Raw genomic sequence first — 23,842 nt, 5'->3', positions numbered from 1 at the left:
GTTGTTGCAGTGAGTAGCATGTAGGTTATTAATAGCCAAGCGCGGAGTGTACAAATACACACCGACATATATATAATTTTATATATATACATATAATTTTGTTTGTATGTCGGCAGGCATTTTTATAGCGCTGCTTTTGCCCATATTTTGCTTTACTTATTTATGTATACAAATGCATGAATGCCTGTCTATAGGTATGTTTGTATGTATTTTTATTATTGCCAACGCATTAAAGACGGACGATTAAGTAATGAATTTATTTCAACTTCCAAGACGGTGAGTCTATCAGTGGGTATGTATACATGTATGTGAGTTTAATAACCGCTATATGCATATACATATGTATATTTGCATAGCCATGTGTAAATATGTAAATATATATGTATGTATGTCTATATATATAACACATGTAGTGCATTGCGAAATTACAAATATGGCCATGTGGTTTTTTTGCTGCTGCTGGCCCAACTAAGCTAAGTGATGATTCACTTATTCATTAACTGTTGTTGTGGTTCTTGTTGTTGCTGCTGTTGGTGGTACGTGGTAGTTTGCTAAAAGCTATGGCATCGTTAAAATATCAACAAATGCATTTTTTCGATAAATTTGTGCAGCTACATGCCGGTATGGGGAACATAAAACTCAAATACTGGCTGATAATTTAATTAAAAGCTGTGTCTACATATACATACATAAGTGCATACATATGTACATATGTGTAAGTATATAAATACATTTGCATATGTGTATGTTTATAAATCAGTAAATGGAAATCTCTATTTGTGGCGTTTTAGTGTACTTCGTTTCATTAAATTATTAAACATTTGTTGAAAACTCAAATTTTCGTGAGTTTTCATGTTCTATTCCATTTTTTTCTTCGTGAAAAAATTTCGAAAATTTCAGAAAATTATACAAAAGGAAGTTAAATTAAAGTGAATTGACAAAACTGACTTTCATGTTCCATTCCATTTCGTTCCTCAATATAAATTTAGCTGAATTCGGTGGATGTTTGAAAGCATTAGTTAAATGTTTATAAAATTACCTTACGGGAAACAAATAAATATAGAGCATATGTGGAAACTTCAAAACGGAAAATCATATTTCATTCCACATTGTTTCAGAATTTAAATTATCAAATAAATATTATATTTTTATAAAATTTATCATTTATTTTATTAGCAAAAAATTTTAGAACGGCAGATTGACGAAACTTATTTACATGTTCCATTCCATTTCGTTCCTCGACGCAAATTTAGCTCACTTCGGTGTTATATTTGAACCCAATAGTTAAATGGTTTGGAAATCACATTATGAGAAATAAAATAAGAAATATGTGTGGTAAATATCAAACGGAAAAGTCTGTTTCATTCCATATTGTTTCAGCATTAAAAATATCGAGAAAATGTATTATATTTGTAAAATTTAGCATTCATTTTATTGACAATAAATTTCATATTTGGCGAAAAATCGGAAAAGAAACATTATGTTTCATTCCACTTTGTTCCGCTTCAAAAATATAAAATGTTTTATTTGATTACAAACAAGCTTATTGTTGTAAATATTTGTTAATATAAAATGTAATAAAATTACTATATTTCAAGCCATTTTGTTCCAATAGAGAAACGAAAAATATGAGAAAGAAATTTTATCTTTACACTTTTCTTTATTAAACTTTTCATTCATACTCTCATATATCATATCTATTTTTTTCTTCCACTAATTTGTTTCAATTTATAATTAATTTCTTTAAAAAAAATTTCAAAAATTTTCAATGTTCATTACTACCTATTAAAAGCCACTAACTCAATAATTATGCATAAATAGCTAGCTGAATTCATTTACCTATCACATTATGTCTCCAATTACGCCGATACTATATTTATACTAATGATATACAAATACTGAATTGACGCGATTCATTAAGAATATTTGTGAAATTATTTGTTAGAAGTTAGAGATTTGTATATTAAAATTTTAGAGACTCGTCAAACACTATCAAGTGGGTAATAGTGTGGATTTATGTTACAAGAATGATAGCATTTTCATTTGATTAGCAAACATTATTGTTAAATTTTTATACCAATATTTTAATATATAATAATTTAATAGCCGTCTTCGATTCCCCATTGCTTTACTTTAATTTTATATTTTAATTTTACTCTTGTCTTTTTCTTTAACCTCAAAATTTACACGTGAAAGCTACAATTGAATTATATAGTTGGATTATAGAACTTAGTTATACCATTTATACTTAGTTATACCAGTCTATATGTTTTATACCAGTTGTCTGTTCGATACGCTACATTCTTTTGATAAAATTTTGAATTTTATATTTTGGATTTTCTGAAAATGAACTGCCCTAATATAGTATGTATTAGAATAGCGTTTCAAGAATTATGATGTTTTGTGTGAGCTGTATATCATTTGAAGTATTTAATTATTGTGATTATGTTATATGACATTTCTAGCATGAATATTAATCTTTGTCTCAGAAGTGTATTTGATAAAAAATTACCTTGGGAAGCTCTTAGCAAAAACGTAAAAGAAATTGTATTATATTACACACAAAGTGACTGTTTGAGAAGACGTTTGCCTCAAAGACATCATTGAGCTATATTTTTTTAAAAGAATATTTTTTTCTGAACGAAACAAATGATTGAAATCGATATTGCTGAATTTTAGCGCGAAAATATATGAAAATGATCTTGAAGATTACTGATTTCGAAGCTAACTATACAAATTTAAACTATAAAATATAAAAAAATCCTCAGAGAACTGGTAGTGTGAAGAGTTGGGTTCCAGATCGGCAGATTTTACTACCCTTGATACTATTTTATTGGCTAATCTAAAGCATAAAGTGTCAATACTCGGAATTTCGATGAGCTTAAGGCGAACTTAGTGCTGAAATCAGCTATAAAGCTTGAGATTTTCAAAAAAAAGTCGTGAAAAGTGGACTCAAAAAGTAGTCCAAAAACTGTCTCCATTACAACAATTTACTCCTTCTATCAATTAACAAATGTTTTCTAAACAAATTCGTAAGAAAAAATGATGTAACATTAATTTTCCCAAACTACTTTGAACAAACATGCGTTTTACTATCTTTCATCGTAATTTAATACTTTTCATTTCACAAACACAAACAATTGAATTACACGTAATAATAATTATAAAAATTAAAATGTCTCTTTTATCTTGAAAATATTTTCGGTATTTTTATGCTTAACTATAAATTAATGCTTTTTTAAATGCTTTGTGGCATAACAAATCTCCAAGCTGCGCTTGCTTTGTGCTCAAGTTTTCGATTTTCTTCGCTCGACGCGGACTATAAAACATATTTGTATGTCTGTATGTATGTTTGTATATCTGTTTGTAAGAAAGTGTGTGTCTGTATAAACACGGCTCAGCAATTGAATGATAACAATCGAATTTCATTTGAAATTGTGGCAATTGTATGCGTCACTTTAATATTAAAGTTAAATTTGTTGTTGTTGTTCAAATATTTTTAAATTTATCTATGCAAGCGCTCATTTGGGCCGTAAAAAGTTTCTTGGAATTGCTATGAGACCATAGCGGACCAAGCTGCATACAGTACAGACATGTGTGGCTACTGAGTGGCCACTGCTGCCACTGCCGCTGGTAGCAGGTGAGTTACGAGCGTGAGGTAAGTGGTAAAAGTTTACCGGGTGTGAATGTATGGCGAATGAATTATGGGAAATGGTTAAGATGCTGACCTTTACAACAGCGCAAAGGTTGAGCTGCAGCGTTCCTGTGAGAATTGAGGGGAAAAATTGAGAGATAAATTGTATTAAAACTGTTTAGAAGCCTGATAGAAGTGAAGCAGTGAAGTTGACAGTTACTAATGAAGTTTAAAAATTAAACAAAAAATGTTATATAATTTTGTTAGCGGTAAATTAAGCTGCACTAAGCGTGACCTGTTCATAAGTGCATCGCCGAAAGTCTCCGTAATAATTAAATATGTTTTTATAAGCCTACCTTTGTTTTAAATTAGAAGTTTTTAGAGCTTATTTAATATTTTGACTGCCAAATTTATAATACATACCTGAAAAGAGAAGAATTAAAAGAAAATATTATTAATAATAGTTTAATTATTTATTTTAAAAGTAATTTAAAAATAGTATGTATATATTTTTTGTTTTTTTAATACATATTTGATTAATATTTATTAAAGCATACCTTCATATAATTCTTATACAAAACTTTATTTCATAAAAAAAGTTTTCATAAATAAATATGAAAAAAATATTTTTAAGTAAAAAATTTTTATTATTTTATGAAAGCAGACGAAAAAAATATTTTCATAAAATATGAATTTTCATAATACGAGTATATGAATTTTTTTTATAAAAAAAAAAATTTTTAAGAAAAAATTCATAAAAAATATTTTTTCCATCTGTTTTCATAAATATGTAATAATTTTTTCTTTTAAAACTTTTTTTTCTATTTTTTTTTATAAAAAATTATTTTATTTATTTATTCAATAATAAATTTTAATCAATTTTATTTTGTTCTAAAAAAATATGTTTTTCCATAAAGAGTATATGTAAAGCAAAAAAAAAATATTTTATTTATTTATTTAATAATAAATTTTTATCATCCATAAATATCTAAACTCAACACATTTCATATAAAATACCACTTTCCATCTGTTTTCATAAAATAATATTTTTTTTTCTTAAAACATTTTTTTTTTAATTTTTTTTTTTTTGATAAAAAATTATTTTATTTATTTATTTAATAATAATTTTAAATCAATTTTTATTTTTTCAAAAAAAAATATTTTTTTCCATAAACAAATTATTTTATTTATTTCTTTAATAATAAATTTTAATCAATTTTATTTTGTGCAAAAAAAATATTTTTTCCATAAAAAGTATATGTATATGTATGTATACTTATTTAATTTTTTTTTCAAAGCAAAAAATTTTATAAAATTCTCAATTTTTTTATTAAAAAAATAATTTACGGTTTGAAGTTTTCTATATTTTTTATGCGTTTGTTTTCCATCAGGACATTTTTACACACGCGTCTATTAAACAACTAAACTCAATACATTTCATATAAAATCCTGATTATGGCTTGTCGAAGCTTACATCAACCATTCACTGTTATCACCGCACAGAGCTCGAGCTAGAGCGCTTAATCACTGACCACACTTCAAAGCCAGTTGGCATTCTACTGCGCTTGGCAGCCGCAGGCAGCGACAGCAGCATTAACAATTAAACAAAAACATATATAAATTACAACAAACACATTAAAAACAGAAAACAGCATTGGCAACAACAACAACCGCGTACATGCGAATGCAGTCGGCACTTGTACGTTTGATCTTTTCAATGCTTGCGCTCTTGCGCTGATCCAGCCACGAATTATAATTGTTGCTGCTTTCGTACCGCTATGACAGCAACTTGTCGATTGTGTGTTGTCAATGTTTTCTCAAAAGCGTTTACAACATTTTTCGAAATTTTCTACGCTTTGCCGCAATAAAGCAGCCACGACGGCGGCTAAAGCTTCTCAACGTCATCAACAATTTTTATACACTTCCTTCATTGCCGCACTCTTTGTGTTTGTTGTTTTATTGGTTTGATTGTGAGAATTTTTCTTGTGCGTATTCTTTAAGATAATTATTGTTGTTGTTCGCATTGTTTTTGCTGTTGTTGCTATTATTGCTGTGCATGCCAATAAAAGTGTGGCATTTAAAATGCCAAGCAAGAGGCGGCTTTGAAGTGCTACAAGTGCGTTTGCCGGCTAGCGCGGTGTTCGAGAGCCGGCAATGTGGTTGCGCTGAACTCTGAATGAATGCGTTGACAGCTGAATGCTTGTTTTCTCTCGCTTGGCTGTTGAAAGTACACTTGCTATTGAAATTTTTGCGAATCTTAAGTATGTGGGTTTGTATGTGTGTGTGTGTGTGTTTGGAGAAATAAAATACAAATTAAAGTCTGGTGGAGTTGTTGAAAGCGGAAAGAACAAAAACGTCAATATTTTTAAATAAATATTTTTTTTTATTTTCAAAAGTAGATATTTTAAAATCTTTCTATTTCTCCAAACTAAATTTTAATCTAATTTTTTTTAGTTTTATTTCGGAATTTAAAATTTTTATTTATTTATTATAAAAAATAAATTTCTTAAGAATTATTATTATTTTTTATTAGATACATTTAAACCCAGAAGTTTAATTTTTAATTTTTTTACTATTTTAAACTTGATAATTAATAAAAATTAATTAATTCATAATATTTTTTTTTTTTGATAATAATTTTAAGTTTTTTTATTTTATATTTAAAAATATTTTTAATTAATTTTCGATTTTTTTTTATTTTGAAAAGTAAATATTTTAAAATCTTTTTATTTCTCCAAATTAAATTTTAATCTAAAATTTTTTAATTTTTTTTAGTTTTATTTCGGAAATTAAAATTTTTATTTTTATTATTAATACAAATTAGATTAATTAATAATGTAAAAAATAAATTTCTTAAGAATTATTATTATTTTTTTATTTTTTGTTATTTATTAGATCCATTTGAACCCAGAATTTTATTTTTTTACTATTTTAAACTTGATAATTAATAAAAATTAATTAATTCATAATATTTTTTTTTTGATAATTATTTGTAGTTATATTATTTTATTTTAATATTTAGAAATATTTTTTATTAATTTTCGATTTTTTTCGAAATTTTTATTTTTAATATTTTTTTATATTTATCTACCTTTTTCCTTTTAGTTTTACTTAAATTTTCATTTCAACATTTTTTATTTATATTTTAATTTTTTTGTTAGTAACGCTATACATATATATATATAATCTAAAATTTTATATATATATATTATATATATATATATATATATATATATATATATATATAATATTAATTAAGTAATAGAAAAATTATTATTTACTCCTTTGAATTATTCTATTTGAAATTAAAAAAAAAATATATTTTTTTAAATTGTTTTTGAATTTACTTTTTTATTTTTATTAATTTTTTAGTACTTATTAATACGAAATAAATTTATTCCCTTCCCCTTTTCATTTTTATTAATTTATTTTTTTTATTTTATTTTATTTTAATTTTTTTTTTTTTTGAAATATACCTGTACTCATTTTTTAATTTGTATATAATTTTCTTAAGAATTTTATTTAAATTTTTTATTTATTTATTTATTTTTTTTTGTATTTCCTTTTTCATTGGTATTGCCTTCATTGCTATAAAAGGGTTCTCATTTTTGCGGTCGCACCAACAAACCACACGCTTCGCTGATTCCAATAATAGCCGACTACTGCCGCTGCCACTTGGCATTGCTGACCAGCCATGACAGTCAGCGCAGTAGCCCTCCGGCCAGTCGACAGCGGTCACTGGCCAGTGCAATGGCAGTGCAAAGGTGATGGCCATCGTTGACCACACTAACAACTACCAACTGACAGTCAGCACATGCATATGCAGGCTGATTGTGAAGCGGCGCGTCGGTTAGTGGCGTTGGCAAAAGTTTAATTCTTAAGCAAATAGCAAGGAGGCGAGTGTAAAGGCGAGAAGCTACGCTGCGTTGACTGCATCAATAACTGACGGATGGAAGCAGACGGCGTAAACGAAATGCATGCAGTGAGTTGTAGGAAAAGCAGAAATTAAGTAGAGGAAAAAAATAAAAAAAAAAATGTTAAGAGAAAAAATAAAAAAAAAAACAGAAAAATTACAAAAAATATTTTCCATTGTGCACCGAAGCACTACGCATTTTCTACAATTCAAAAAATTTTATAATTTTTATTATTTTGTTTTTGTAATTTAACTTCTGTTTTGTACACTCTTTTGTTCTTGTAAAACCGCAAAAATACCAAGCAATTGTTGTGGCTGCTAAATTGCTGTTGTTATTTTCATTAATACACGCATGCATAATTCCAGGCATAGCAGCACGCATGCAAACATGCACACACTCACAGATATCCGTAAATATGCCACAGCGCATCAGCAGCACGCTTAAAGTTCGAAAGTGCCAAGCCTAATTACGTCGAGTGACCAACTTAAGCCACAATTTTCTTTCGCCTTAACCATAACCTTAGCTACCCTACTTGCAGGCACCCCACACTTTGTCTTTGTTGTTGTCATTATCTGTGTCATTATGTGAAATTACTGTAACTTTCCACTTGCGCATAGAAAACTCCATAAATTTGAAGATTTTCCACGATCTTGGAAGTGTCTTTTAATTTGTCTGCTCCCGTTATTGTTGACTGACTTTGAGGAAGTGCCACGCAGGTTCATGGTCTAATTGCGGGTGCAAAGTGTGACAAATTTAAAAGTTCTGAACTTAATTTGGAGTGTATGAAATTTGAGGGGGAAAGATGTATGGAATTAAGTGTGGAATATGTGTCGCTAATGAAAGCAGACATATGTAAATATAAAATATATATATTTAAAAATGTGTTTATTGGAGGAAATTGACTTGCCTTAATTAATAATGAAATTTTTAGTACACAATTTTTATTACTCAGGCTTTTTAATCAAATAAAAAGTGCTTCAAATTTTTTTTTGAAATTTTCTCTTTAATATTGAATACATTTCCCTTAAACTTTTAACCGTTCAGTTCTCTCAAGCGCTGCCTAAAGCAATGGATGCTAGGGGAACATTTCAGGTCTTGGAACATTTGCAACATGGGTCCTACCACAAACCTACTATGGGGAGTGTTGACAGTGGACAGATCAAAAAACTTCTTATTTCGAGCAAAAGAGAACTAAGCAGTATCACAGGGGTTATTAAAGGGCCCTTACTTCTAAGAGGCGGAGAGTGCGGAAGACACTATTTTTACTACATTTTCTTTGCGAATTTTCAATCGGTTAAGAGGAGACACCTTTCATGGTAAAGAGAACCAGCAGTTTTTTCAAAAATGCTCCAGTTTTATATTTTTAATAAAAAAGTGTAAAACAAATATGTAAAAAAATATAAAAAAGAAAAATTTACAAAAAAAAAATGTTTAAAGAAATTTTTCAAGAGACATTCTATCATAAAAAATATATAATTGTTTTTCAAAAAAATTTCAAAATTTTTTACCAAAAAATATTTTGTTTTAAATATGTTTAAATATTGTATTTGTATTGAGTATTGTATTCTTAAAAAAATGTTAACTAATTTCTTACGGTTAAACAAATTTAATTCTACTTTTATTAAAAGAATTAAAATTGTTAATATTTGTTTGGATCTTAAAGAAAAATTTATATTTTTGATAATTTTTGCCTAAAATAATTTTAATTCAAATATTATTAAAAAAAATTTTAAACTTTTTATAAATAATATTTATATATTTATTTGTAAAATTATTTGCCATATAGGAAAATCCAGAAAATATATTTAACTTGAAAAAAATCGAATGTCTTTTTTAAAATATTTTTTTTTATATGAAAAAATATTAAATCTTTGAAAAATAATTATAATTTTTTTTTAAATATTATTAAATTATTGAGTTTTATGGAATGGAATTTTTTGCTGTAAAATATAATTTGAAAAAAAAGTTTTTAATTTATATTAGACAAACCAGATAAAGACTTGACACAGCCGTCTTCATACAGACCAATCAGTCTTCTACCCTGTATTTCTAAAATATTTGAAAAGATGTTACTATCAAAGATGTCTCCTTTCCTCCATGAAAATAATGTAATACCAACGCACCAATTCGGTTTTCGTGCAAAACATGGCACTGTAGAACAAGTAAATAGAATTACTAACGAAATCAGAAGGGCGTTCGAGTATAGAGAGTACTGTTCTGCTATATTTCTAGATGTGGCTCAGGCGTTCGATAAAGTGTGGTATTTATATAAGATTAAAAAAAGCTTACCACTCGAAATGCATAAAACCTTGGAGTCTTATTTAAAAAATAGGAAGTTTACTGTCAAAGTAGGAGATTTCATATCTAAAGAACGACCAATAAGAGCTGGTGGACCGTACGGCAGTGTTTTAGGGCCAACTCTATACATAATATATACAGCAGACCTTCCAACAGCAAGTAATGTTTTGACATCAACTTTTGCGGATGACACAGCTTTAGTGAGCCGAAACAAATGCCCAATTATAGCATCAAGAGTATTAGAAGAGCATTTGATCTTTGTCGAAGAATGGCTAGCCAACTGGCGTATAAATGTAAACGAACAAAAGTGCAAGCATGTTACATTTTCCCTAAGACCAAAAACGTGCCCGGCAGTTAAAATGAACAATATTTTAGTACCCCAAGCGACTGAAGTAACATATCTTGGTATTCACTTGGATAGAAGGCTCACGTGGAGAAAACACATATCGAGCAAAATAACCTGCATGAAGATAAGAGCTGCCAACTTAAATTGGCTTCTAAACAAAAATTCAAAACTTAGCCTAGACAATAAAGTTCTGTTATATAACGCGGTCATAAAGCCCATTTGGATGTATGGCATTCAACTGTGGGGTACGACCAGTGCTACCAATATCGATATAATTCAGAGATTCCAATGCTTAGAATGCTTGGAACAATCACGTGCTCACCATGGTACATGCATAATGAAAATATCCATAAAGATCTTGGTATTCACATGGTAAAGAAAGAGGTAGAGAACAGCAGAAACAAATATTTATCCAAACTCCGAGATCACCCAAACCCATTGGCTAATGCTTTAGTACATTCTTGTAATCAAACACGTCTAAAAAGAAGAGATATGCCAGCACACTGAAGAGCAACGTTACACCAAAACAACTCAATCACTTGGTTGAGCTTGTTTAGTTTTAATTAGAATTAAGATTTTATAACTTATTGTTATGCTTCAAAGAGCAGATTCAATAAATAAACAGATATTGAAAAAAAAATTATTAAGTGACAATGGTTATTAATAAAAAACTCTCTAGAAATTTTAAAATATTTTAAAATACTGTTAATGACCTCGAAAGGACGTTCAGCACGGTTATCTGGCACTTAACACTATCTCATATCACCAGATTTGGAGTATATTACAAAACTGCCTATATAAATATGAGCAATTTTTTTATAAAAATATATGTGATGACGCTTTATTCATTGACGGCATCATGCAATAAAATCCATCATACACATAGCAAACAAAAAAAATAAATTTATTGACACTATTAGAGACTGATAAAAATATTGGCTTTTCACAAATATTGATATCCAGGAAATGAAGTCTTCATAAAGGCACACAAATGTTATTAACGTTATTTTCGACAATAAACAACGGGTTTTGCACAAATATTTTATTAATATTGCATGCGTATCCATCAATATGGTGCCCACCTGCTTGCTTTTTGCCAGCGTTAACTCAGAGATTGTGGCACATGAAGGCATTAAGCGGGCTAAAGTTGATAGATGTTGGTGATTTGGCGTAAATAAAGCAATAACAACAACAAGTATATAAATATAAATGAATATAATAAAATATTTCAATAAATTTATACGCACGCGGACAAAAAAATATGATTACCAAAATATAAGTCCGCCAAATGACCCAAATATGACAATTTGCTGCAGAAGTGAAGAAAATCAAAGCTGGCTAAAGTATAGCATTATAAAAACAATAAAGCATTTCAAATTTAATTAAAGCGAAAATCATATACAAACTTGACAGTGCATTTTGCTCAAGGACACAGTTGACCTTGACTGCTTCAAGCGCTGCCGAAACAAATACTATTGTGTTAGTATTATTGATTGATTATGAATTTATATTTATTTTTGCAGCACTTTACTTAAGTGCACACATTGTCAAAGCAATTGAAGCGAAGAGTTATTAACGCATCGCTTTTGTTGTTGTTGTTATTTTTTACTCGCCATTCACATATGGCAATAGTTGACAAACGTTTTTGAAAGTGTGCCTTTGAGCGGGGCGGGAGCATTGTCGCATGCTTATCAGTATCGTTAAAATAAAAAAATAACAAAAACAATAAAAAAGCATTAATGAGAGTAAACAAGCGACACTTCGCTTTAATTGAATTTGCAATCAGCAAAAGGTGCTGAGCTGAGCGTATAAAAAATTTGGTTTCAAAGTATAATATGAGACATATATATGGTATGTACATACATATGTATCACTGATAAAGATATATATGTACGTGTATATTCAAATAATGAAGTCTTATTGCCATATTGTTTAGTTAAAATTAGAAATTACAGCCTGAGGAATGAGTTTGCAGTTTTAGCGACAGCTGTGATAGGGATACATTGGTAATATTTCTAGATACTTCAATTAAAAAGTTATTAAAATCCACGTGCTTCAGAGTGCTTCAAAAGTTGGTAAAAAAGCCATTAACACTATTAAATTAAAGTTATAAGACAACAAAATAATAAAACATTCAATATTTCATAAAAGCTTAAAGCTTAAAAGCTTGAGCTTTAAGCTTTTAAATATTTGCAAAACCGTTATTTATTAAATTAACAATTTCTCAATAAGAAGCATAGAGTTAATCTAATTTTATTATTATTAATTATGAGCTTTTAAGCTTTTGAAAGCTTTTCGATTTTTTTTTCATATAAAGGTTTATTATGTATTTAAAAAAAGCTTGAGCTTTAAGTTTTTAAGTATTTGCATAACCGTTATTTATTAAATTAACAATTTCTCAATAAAAAGCACAGAGTTGATATAGTTTTATTGTTATTAATTATGAGATTTTAAGCTTTTGAAAGCTTTTCGGTTTTTTTTCATATTAAGGTTTATTATGTATTTAAAAAAAAAACTTCAGCTATATTGAAATTTTGTGCAATTTAAGTATATTGCTGATGAGCTTTTCGGGTTTTCAAAGCTTTACTAAAACATAAAATTTAATTTAATATCCACATTTTTCCACTGAAGTGGTGAAAAGCTTATAATTTTGATAAAAAAATAATGAAATGAGCTTTTCAAGGTCGTAATAAAAAAGCTCATCAAAATATCCAAATCAATTTGTTAAATATACGTGATTCAGATAACAAAATGTATAGTAAATACTAGACAAAGCTCGAATAGAAAAGGTTTTGAAGGTTAGTAATCATTACTCATAAAGCTTTTAAAGTTCTTGAACAATTTTTGAGTATTATTTGCCAAAGAAGTACTTTTGGAAGCTTTTCGCATATATTATTATTCAGACTATCCTTAAAATGGCTTCGAATTTTTCTGACAGCTTTCATTAAAGCTTTTAAGTTTTCATTTTCGAATTGCCCTGAAGCTTTCTCCTTAATATATTTATTAAACTAATAAAATACCTTCGAATTCTCAAACAGCTTTCATTAAAGCTTTTAAGTTTATTTCGAATTCGTCTGAAGCATTTTTCAATATATTTACTATATGTCTTATATATTCAAACTCAGTTTAAACCACAATATGTTCAGTGTGAAAAATTCCTTTGTTTAATCATGATATTTTTTATCTTTTCATCTTTTTCAATATTTGCATTCCTTACAATTGTAAACCTTTAGTAGAACTACGAATTCCGCGAAATGAGACTTAAAAAATACCGTTAATGCATTGCTCATTATTTAATTGTTACTGGATGCAGTTCTGCGAAATAATGTTGAACCTATTTGCACTTTTGTCGGCAAACAAATGGAGAAAAATAGGAAATTTTTACACCCCAGTTTTTAATTTAACTAGTTATTTGTTTGTTGTTGTTGTTGTCGACGACAGCTGCCTTCTTTGGTAGTGTCATGCAACAGTGACTCGTGGCTGATTGAATCAACACTTGAACAGCTGAATGAGTGACTGAATGAATGAATGAATGCATAGCGAATTTGCAATACAGCAACAACACACTTTAATGCATGTGTATACATATATATGTATGTATATTTGAGTGTATATATGTATGAAAATATAAACAAGTGTTGCTGCAATAAAAATTGTACTAAAACAATAAAATTACACAAAGTTGAACGAGTTGTTGAGCCTGCCACCAACAACAACTTTACTTTATATATACAAACATTATATATACATATGTATGTATTTAAGAATGCCAGCTTAGTGTGTATGTGCTAGGAATGTACATATTGGTATCAACAAATGTAAATAAAATTTTAATTCGTTCACTATTCCGTACGAGTAGAGGAAAAATGCATCGTTTGGAGTGTGTGGAAAGAGTTGGCAACAGGCTGCACAGTATTTTCGCCATTGCCCTCACTGCACTCGCATTTTAGCTAATGGTGGCAAGACAATGGCTGTGCTGGTGTTGCAAGTGGAGTAAGAGAAGCAATAAATTATTATAAAATGCAAAAAAAAAGAAAGAAATTGGTAAGAAATGATAGGTGGTGTGATTTATATGGGGATAAAAATGATATAAAACAAATAATAATAATAATATATAAAATAAAATAAAATAAAATAAAATAAAATAAAATAAAATAAAATAAAATAAAATAAAATAAAATAAAATAAAATAAAATAAAATAAAATAAAATAAAATAAAATAAAATAAAATAAAATAAAATAAAATAAAATAAAATAAAATAAAATAAAATAAAATAAAATAAAATAAAATAAAATAAAATAAAATAAAATAAAATAAAATAATCGCATTTTTATAAAATTGAAATAAGCTTTCTTGCGCTAAAATATTTTAACCCTAATGACATGTCCGTCCTTCTTGATATTTTTTCGAAAAAAATTAATAAAGTATTTTTTGTTTTTGATTTTGAATGAGTTAACAATAAAAGCCCTCTAATTAAAATCTAAATTTATTCATACTTTATGGTTAAATGAACCATTTTCAGCTGTGGGCTTATAACCTCTGATATAGACAACTAAAGCGAAAAAAATTATGTAGGAGAACCTCTTTCCATCTAAAAAGCTGGCAATAAGAACGAAAACCGCAATTATCTTTTCTAACAATAATTAGGATGAGCTGAATTTAGTATATTTTGCAACTTAACATTTTTTATGACAATACATAAATATTCCATTATTTTCACCTTTGGTTGCCAACCGACATATGCAAGTTCCCCGTACAGGCTGATTACAATTGTCGAAGCAGCTGTTGTTAACACAAGGGTTTTCTCCGACATACGTAAACACTTCAAAAAAGGACAGAAGCAATTTGCACCTGTTTATTTGTGTGCGGCAAGGTGTATATGCTTTTATATGGAGATAAATACGTACATAAGTATGCAAACAAATATAAAATGTTTTGGTCGTTGAATTCTTTCGTCATTACACTGACATTCCACGCAGTATATGGGGATCAATATTATGCCTTTGTTTGTTGCAAATTTTCCTTCACGACAGCCATTGCAGTTTTAATAAAAGGTAAGGAAGTAGAATATACTGAAGAATGCAAGAGTAAACATATTTCTATAAACAAAATTTTTACATATTATTAATTAAAAAAATTAACTTGAAGTTACTTTAAGCTAATGCTAACCTAAAAAAATATCGACCTCCTGATCTGACATATTTATGCGAATAAATTTCATTTGCATTTAATATATTCTAAATTTGTCTTCTCAAAATGTCTCTAAAATAAAATGTAAAATTAATCTGATTTCACAATTCGCCGAAGAACGTGTGAAAGACACTTCTACATAATATAGGGACCGAATAAATACATACATATGCGCTTGTACTTTTTAAGCAGCTCATTTATATTCATTGCTGCATGTAAAGTGGTATATTTAAGTATCTGGTGTAAATGTGAGAATATCAGTTAACGATTACTTTTTATTGCATTTTTGACAATGGCAATTACTGCAAATTCAACAATTTCCTACTTTTGCTAACATTTACCAACTCAGTGCTGCTGTTGTTGTTGCTGCTGCTGTTTTCGTATTCAATTATGTGTTTTGAGTACACGCCCAAATCGCATTACAAAACCACAAGAAGCAGAGCGAAAGACACAGCAAAAGCAGAAGAAACAAGCAACAACAAGAAGTACAACAACTGACAGGTGAAGCCGGTGGAGAAGAAGAAGGGTGTGTGAACGGTAAAATAAGACATTTATAGCCAGCGAGTGCATATTATATGCTGATATTATTCAAATGTGAGTGGTTATATATATGTATGTTTGTATGTATATATATGTGTGTGTGTATTTCGGTAAGTAAGTGAGGGCCACTGTGGCGTTGTGACAATTTAAAATGCAATGCTAGCATTCTAAGCGATTGCGCTGGAAAGTGTAATGGACAAACACATACATACTGATTTTCTTTTTTATTGCTATATAAGAGTGTGTGATTGCTTGTAAATTGATATTGAGTCAAAAAAAAAAATACAAAAAAAATATTAAAATATTACAAAATAAAACCAAAAAAGAAACAAAAAATAAATTCTGAATGAAGTGTGCAAAATTCAAGCCACGACGTTGTGCCATCATTTTAATAGCAAGTGAGACAGTCATTCAGTCAGCCAACCCGCCAGCGAGTCAACCAAGCCAAGTCAAGCCATGTGGACGTGTATCGAGGGCATGTAATGAGGTTGTTAACACGTTAACAAAATCGCTTATGGTCATATTGCTGACAAATGGTGAAATGAAATGTGTGAATTGATCGAAGCTTTGAAGAAATGCGGCTAATAGCGAGTACGCCCAGCGTTGTGAGGCGCATACAAAGACCGTTCGATGGCTGCCTCCATACATTTATTGGTGTGTGTTTCTGCGTTTGTGGGAATTTTCTGCTAATATGTTAATTTACTGAGAGAATTTGTTGAAAGTTTGGCATTCTGCATGCCGATGTGTATAGTGCAGAGACACTTTTGGCGGAGTTGATAATGCATGGCAAGTGGAAAGTGTGTGAGATTTTTTTTTCAGTTATACTAGGGGGTAGAAAATAATTTGATTTTTCATAAAAATAAGTGATGAAATTTCAAATGAAACTCAATATGTTTTCAAAGGTAAAAAAAAATAATTTGCTAATTTAAAAAAATAATTTTAAAAATTAAAAAAATATATTTAACAAAAGAAATAAATATATAAATATAAAAATTAAGAAATTAATTTTAAAAATTATAATTTTAAAAATTAAAAAAATATCTACATTTAATAAAAAAAGAAGAAATAAATATATATATATATAAAAATTAAGAAATTAATGTTAAAATAAAAAAAAAATAAATAAATATAACAATTAATAAAAGAAGGGTGATATAAAATTTTGGCTTTTTTTACACTCGCTTTCATTTTAGCATTATTTAAATATTTACCGACAAAAAATTTTATTTCTTTTTTATGAACATTTTTATATTTAGTTGGAGTTATCTAATGCATAGAATTGTCAATAAGTTCATAATTATTTTTTCTTCATTAAAAAATTCTATATTTTGCAATGTATTTGGTGGATTTGACAGGGTTTCATATAATATGGACTGCTCCCCACAGCCAAACTATTAATTCGGGCCTAAACTGTGAACAATTGGAGGAAATATTGTGAAAAATAGGAAGCAATCGCTCAGTAGCGGCCAACTTCTGCTGCCAATTGGAGAATAATTAGGTTTCATCAGGACTACTTTAGGTCACTCACATCGATAGTGACTCTGCAGATGTCTTGGGAGCTTGGTTGGATGCTTATGCATTACGGACCTGGCTCCAATTATAAAGATTAATTTAATTTTGATTGTGAAAAATTCACCTCAAGAGAAGTTTGAGAAAGTCGACTGTTCCTGTTTTTTTTTTAAATAGAAACCAAACTTTCTGTAAGAGTGGAATTATGAAATTATTTTCAAAAAGGCAACAAGTTATTGAACAAAAATGGTGCTTATTTAACCTAAATCGTATCATTACAACTCTGCTAAATGAAACCAGTTCAATGTAAAGCAAAAAAAAAATTAAAAAAAAAATGTCTTTTCACAGGACTATAATTTTTGTGATAAACTGCATTTTCATTATTGTAGACTATTGATTTTTTTTTAATTTAAATTAACGCTTGTTTTCTAAAGCATTTTAATTTTTTTATTTATATTATTATTTACTATTTTTTTTTAATTAATTAATTTTTTAATTAATGATTTATTAAATTTTTTTTAAATAAAATAAAATATATTTTTTTTATTTTGTTGCTGTTTAGTTATTATTGTTATTATTTGTTTTCTTTTTAATTAAACAAAAAATATATGAATTTTTTAATAATTTTTTATCAATTATCAATCCTTTCTTCTTTAGAAAAATATTTAATTATCCACCAAGAATTTTCTGCAACACTCACACACTTGCCAAACGCCTCACAGATGCACAACTCGCTTAAAAATACAAGCTTCATTTCGATTGTACAATTGTATTTGCTTTTATTGTTATTCTTTTCTACTTTAATATCAAATTTTCGCCATATTAATTGGCGAGCGCAACAATATTATTAAAAAATTATTATGCATTAATATCATATATGCACTTGTCTGTATGTATGTCTGACTGTCAGCCATACAAAAAGAACGGCACGTGCATTACAAAAGCCAAACGCACACACATACATACAGAGGCACACAAAACGCATGCAGTCACAGTGAAACAAATAAACAAACAAAGGCGCACAAATGATTTTAATTTGCCACTCAGCTTAGCGGGAGCGCACACACGGCGACGACGTCGACGACAATGATTTATATTTATTTATGCGTTTATATGCGGGCGCTTCATACACCTCGGTATGTATGTGTAAGTGTGTGTGTTTGCAGTGAAAATTCCGCAACACTCTCCAGTGTGGCGGCATTATTTATTGCTTATTACAATATTAGTTTTTGTTGAAAGTAAAAAATTTCACTTTTCAATACAAAAATTTGCCGTTTTTTGTTTTTTTTTATTTGCCAAAAAAATATTGCAAATTTTCACCACACGCTTTGTTGTTGTTTTTGTTTTCTTAAAAGAAGCGCACATAAATCGAAATAAGTGTGCAAAGTCGAGTGTGTGTGAATGTGTGTTAAGACAATAAATAACAAAAAATGCAAATGTTTTGCGAATATTCGATAAGCCGTTGTTGTTGTTATTTATATTTAATTTTCGTTATTTTTTGCTTTAATATTTTTTGTTTTTATTTTTATTTTCATTTTTTTTTTTTGTGTTCTGCTTATATGGTTAGCCCGTCGCTTGTTTCAGTTAATTAATTTTGCAAAATTCTGTTTATTTATTGCATTTGCTTTTCGGTGGCTGGCATATAAGGCAATTAGTGTTACACTTCACTGCGCATGCGCGTGGACTGCTTTTGTGATTTAGGGTGGCGTGGTGTGTTGTTTTTTAATTGGAAATTATATAGAATCAATAAATTGATAAAAAAAAGTTTAAGAAAATATGAAATATAAATTTATAAATTAGAAAAAATATTGTTTAAGTAATTAAAAAAAATATTAAAGTAAATAAGACAAAAAATTATTGAAAAAAAGTTAAAATTTTGAACTTAAAGAAATACAAAATTATAAAAAAGCAATTTGAAATTCTTTAGTAATTTCTAACAAGTTTTGTGTGTGCTTGCATTTTCGCTTGTAGACGTACATAAAATTTGATGTAAGGAGTAGGATAATTATAAATTTCCAGTCATAAAAACGAAATTATTTGATAAAAAAAATTATATAGAACTTTTTTCTTAATGATTCATACTTCTAAAAGTTTTATTAGAAGTTATATGTTTCATGCAGAAATAACAGGCAGAAATGTATAATATACATATATATTGTTTATAAAAAAGACAATATTTGTGGGTTAAGCTTAGTAAAGTAAAAGAAAAATTTTTGGGAAAATCAATAACAATTCTTAGCTGGAATAAAATCATCTGCTAGTCTCAGAATGTTCTTCTTTGGGCCTGATTCGATAATTCTTACAGTAATTTTTAAATTCGTTTACATGGTAATAATATTGTGCATTTCAGCTTTTTAAGCAGACTAGATCGGTATTTATTGCAAAATTAAAAAAAAAATGTTTTCAATAAAATTTTAAAAGGAAAATAAAAGAACTGAAAAAGTAAAAAAAAAATACAATTACAATTAAATTTTCGAAAAAAAAAATTCAAAATATTTTTTCAAATTAAAAAAAATATTATTATTTTAAATAAAAAAATATTATTTCAATTTTACAGTTTTAATTTTTTCAAAAATATATTTACAAACAAATGTTTATATATGTTTCTTTTAATATAGTATAGTTTAGTTTTGATCGAATTTACTTTTTTTTTTAATTTGTCCCACAATTATAATTATTATCAATCTTGTTTAAAATGTTTAGCGGAATTCACATTTATAACCTCAATATTACTTTTATTATATTATTCTTTGTGGTTTTATCACGAAACAAATTTAATAATGTTCGCACATTTTTTTATTTTAATTTTTTATAAAAAATATTTTTATCGTTTTTATTAAAAATATTAAAAACAAATCAAAATTTTAATGTTGGTTAAAAATATTTTAATTTAAATAATAAAATAATATATTTGTTCGATTTTTTATAATTTAGCTTTTCCACAAATTTAATGTGTTTTTAATAAAAATTAGTCTTTATTACATTTAATAAACAAATGGAATAAATTATGTACAGATAGTATCAATTTTCTTTGGAAAATTTAATCTGAAAATAATTTTTATGGCTCGATTCCAAAAAAATATATAAAATATTTATTATATTTTATTTATTTTTTACGAAAATCGAATAATGAAAATTATTTTTATTAACTAAATATATTATAATATATATACTTTTTTTTTATTCTGGAATTTTATAATTGGAATATTTATTATTAAATTTATTTAATTTTATTTCAGTTCTATTTTTTATGCCAAGTTAGTGAGACTACTTAGTAGTTATATTTTGTTACTGTTTTTAAAATATTATTTTAAGATTATTTAACATTTTTTAAATATATTTTTTTTTTATAAATTCTTAAGAAAGAAAAAACATATGTAATTTGTAGATTTTCAAGAACACACTAAAAAATGTTTACAGAAATATTAAATATTTTTTTCCAGTCCAGAAATTGCACTATTGAAACCCACAAAAACTAAAAAAATACTGCCTGAGGCTAGCCACCCACCCAAATCGCCCAAACACAGGTGCAAATGAAGCATGACCAGCGGATGGGTACTTCGCCGTAATGCCACAAACGAAAATTTTAATGCAACAAATAATAACTATAAACGAATTTTTTGCAAAATTTCAATAAACACAAAGAAAGCGAGACATATAACGGCAAAACTCATTTGTTTCAAAAAAAGGAAAATTATAATTTTTTTTTATTTTTATATTTTTTCAACTTATTTTATGTTTTTTTTTAATTTTTTTTTATTTATTTTTTTTTTTAATATTTTTTTTTGTCAAAATTTATTTATATAACAGTGATGGGCGAGTGAATGAACGCGTTAACCAAATTCGCTTTTTTGGCAAGTTAAATAAATTTTACGAACGTTTTCCTGCTTTGCGAAATTAGCAGTTTTTTGCGAGTTTTTTTTCTCATACATTCTACGCTGTTTGCTTGTGCTGTACATTCTTTAAAAACGCTTACACTTAATTATATACATATATTTATATTTTTTTTTGGATTTTTTTTTTGCTTTACGTTTCACATTTCAATTTAATTAAAAAAGAAATATGTTATGTACAATTTCTTGCTTACTTTAAATATTTTCGCAGTTGGCTTTTACTTATTTGTTGTTGCTGCTGCTATTTTTGTTATTGTGCTACGCTTTAAGACAAAGAAGGTAAAATTGCCACAGCCGGTTTTTGCGAATTTTTTCCGCACTTTATTTTATTTGCGTATTGCTATTGTTGTTGCTGTAGCTTGAAGTCGTTGTTGCCCCAACAACAACAATTGTAGAGGCAGGGGCGTAATAGTTGATTCTTTTTGGACTGTTTGCTTGATTTGGTTTGACTTGAATTAAAAATACACACAAACACAAACACAATTTATTTTTCGTTGTTGTTGTTTTTATTGTAATTGTAGAATTTGCACGCAAGAAAAATTTCAATACAACTGTTGCGCTTACTAGGTTCACTGGCCGCAAGCGAGTGAGAAAAAATAGCGCAACCGACACACAAGTCTACATATGTAAATACAAAACAAAACGCGTGAAGAAGCAAACCTTAACGGGGAAAAAACACTAACAAAAGTTAAGAAAAAACAAAACACAACAAGCGGAATGTGTAACGAATGCGCTTGGCAAATCCGCAACGGCGGTAAGCGATTGTTGTGTGAAACACAACCACACGACGCGAGCAACAAAGACGAACTGAACTGAACTTGGTTGACTGGCCGCGAAGAATGTTAAGCAACAAGCAAGTGAGTGAGTCCCCACACAACATCGGAGACCAACTGCTTGCTGTCCGCTAGCGAACGCTGTTATCGGGCGGCAAAGGTAAGCGGAGCGCTGGAGGTGTGTTGTGTGTGCGCGTTGAACGGAGTGCCGGGAAAATGTTGAGCGCGCGCCCGAGTGCGGCAAGTGGAGACATGGAGCGAGAGAGACAGTGAGTAGAAGTGGAGAGTGAGCGGTTGGCAACAAACTCCACACATGATCGCGCTGGAGCATTAAAGTATTTGCATGCGCCAGATCAGTGAAGACAAGAGAATGCGCTTGCTGTTTGATTCTTACCTTATTAGCGCTTAGTAGATCGGCTTAAAATCGAACGCGCGCTCTGCAATACTTTCAGTAGCTAACAAAAGATTTTCGCAATACTCAAGCGCGCTCATCAAATACCGCTCTCCAACAGCTGCTCGTCATTTGCGCAGCGTAGAGAAGTCGAGCTTCAAACAACAGCTGCAATTGTGTCTTGCAACTTTAAGCGCCGGTTTGACCGTTTTCACACGGGCAATTTTTGTCGCGGCAATTCTTAGTTTTATAGGAGAGGGGGCGACGAAGAGAGGAGAATTTCTCTCTCTCTCGCTTCCCTTGGTCGCCCCCTCTCCTATAAAACTAAGAATTGCCGCGACAAAAATTGCCCGTGTGAAAACGGTCTTTGGGCGCTTCAGCATACACTACTGCTGTTTAGAATTGTTAGTGAGTAGCGCGCTGCTCTGACGCGCGTCTCTCCAAGTCTCCAATACACCTTGCTAGTCTTATCTCACCGCTCACTGAAGTGCCGCTCGCACGCGCTCTCTCCACACACACACTTCTTAACATTGAAAGAAATTGGCGCTCCACTCATTTTGCTCCACAATCTCTCTTGCTGTTTTAGCTACTGCTCGTTCGTTCCCTGTCACCTTCAGTACTCATCAAGTTGATTCTTGCTACCATTTGCGTACGCATAACTAGAAATTAAGCAATTACCGCTGGTGTTTTGGTACCCCCCTCTGGCATAAGGCCGAAACATATGCCCGCACATTGAAGCGCCCATACATATTTATATGTAATTTGTAAATACATTAACTAAACGGCCGTCGAACTGCCAGAACATAAAGCGCTTACATCAACAATTTGCCACACACTCACTTGTACTCGCGCCGCGCTGGCAGTCGCTTAGTCGGCGCGTCAGTCAAGTCAATTCAACAGTTCGTCAGCGCGTCATCGCTTCAAGTTCATTCTATAGCTTTGGTGGCTTGGTAAGTCGCGCTTTGCTTTGCTTTGGTTTTTTCTACATGCCTTTAGCCAGATTTCACAGGCGCGCCGTGAAATTAATACCTTCTTTCCTTTCATAAGTTTGGCTTTAATTTCTGCGCGAAATTTTAGCTGCATTTTTTTTTAACTCGTTTATGCTTAATTTTCGTTTTGTTATTTTAAGTAATTTCATTACGTGTGTATTTCCGCTCTTGGCAGTTTTTCGTTGCCATTTTTTATTAGCAAAAAATTTTACATTATTTTTGGTCTTGGCATTTTTGCTTTTGTAATAAACTTATGCCAATTATTTTTAGGTTTTTTACTTATTGCAAAATTCGTAAGGAATTCTAAACTCTTGACAAGAATAATTTGTCTTTTGGAACATTAACTTGTATCATGATCACCCTC

The 23,842-nt window shown here is 29.0% G+C and overlaps 1 protein-coding gene across 5 annotated transcripts in view; it reads right to left on the bottom strand.

Annotated features, from left to right (window-relative positions):
* The window catches only part of LOC105209798 (PDZ domain-containing protein 2), a 306,815-nt gene that overhangs the window by 19,017 nt on the left and 263,956 nt on the right, over nt 1–23,842 (bottom strand). The window contains exon 1 of one of the 5 annotated variants that reach the window (XM_029038941.2): nt 21,520–22,213. The exons of the other annotated variants lie outside the window; for them this stretch is intronic. The gene's annotated coding sequence lies outside the window, so the exon portion shown is untranslated. Of the gene's footprint in view, nt 1–21,519; nt 22,214–23,842 lie in introns of those variants that run through there. 5 annotated transcript variants of the gene reach the window in all.

Source organism: Zeugodacus cucurbitae, chromosome 4 (genome assembly GCF_028554725.1).
Source record: "Zeugodacus cucurbitae isolate PBARC_wt_2022May chromosome 4, idZeuCucr1.2, whole genome shotgun sequence".
NCBI classification, from domain to species: Eukaryota; Metazoa; Arthropoda; class Insecta; order Diptera; family Tephritidae; genus Zeugodacus; species Zeugodacus cucurbitae.
Note: the sequence above shows the minus strand (reverse complement) of the source record. Positions and strands in the feature narration are given on the sequence as shown.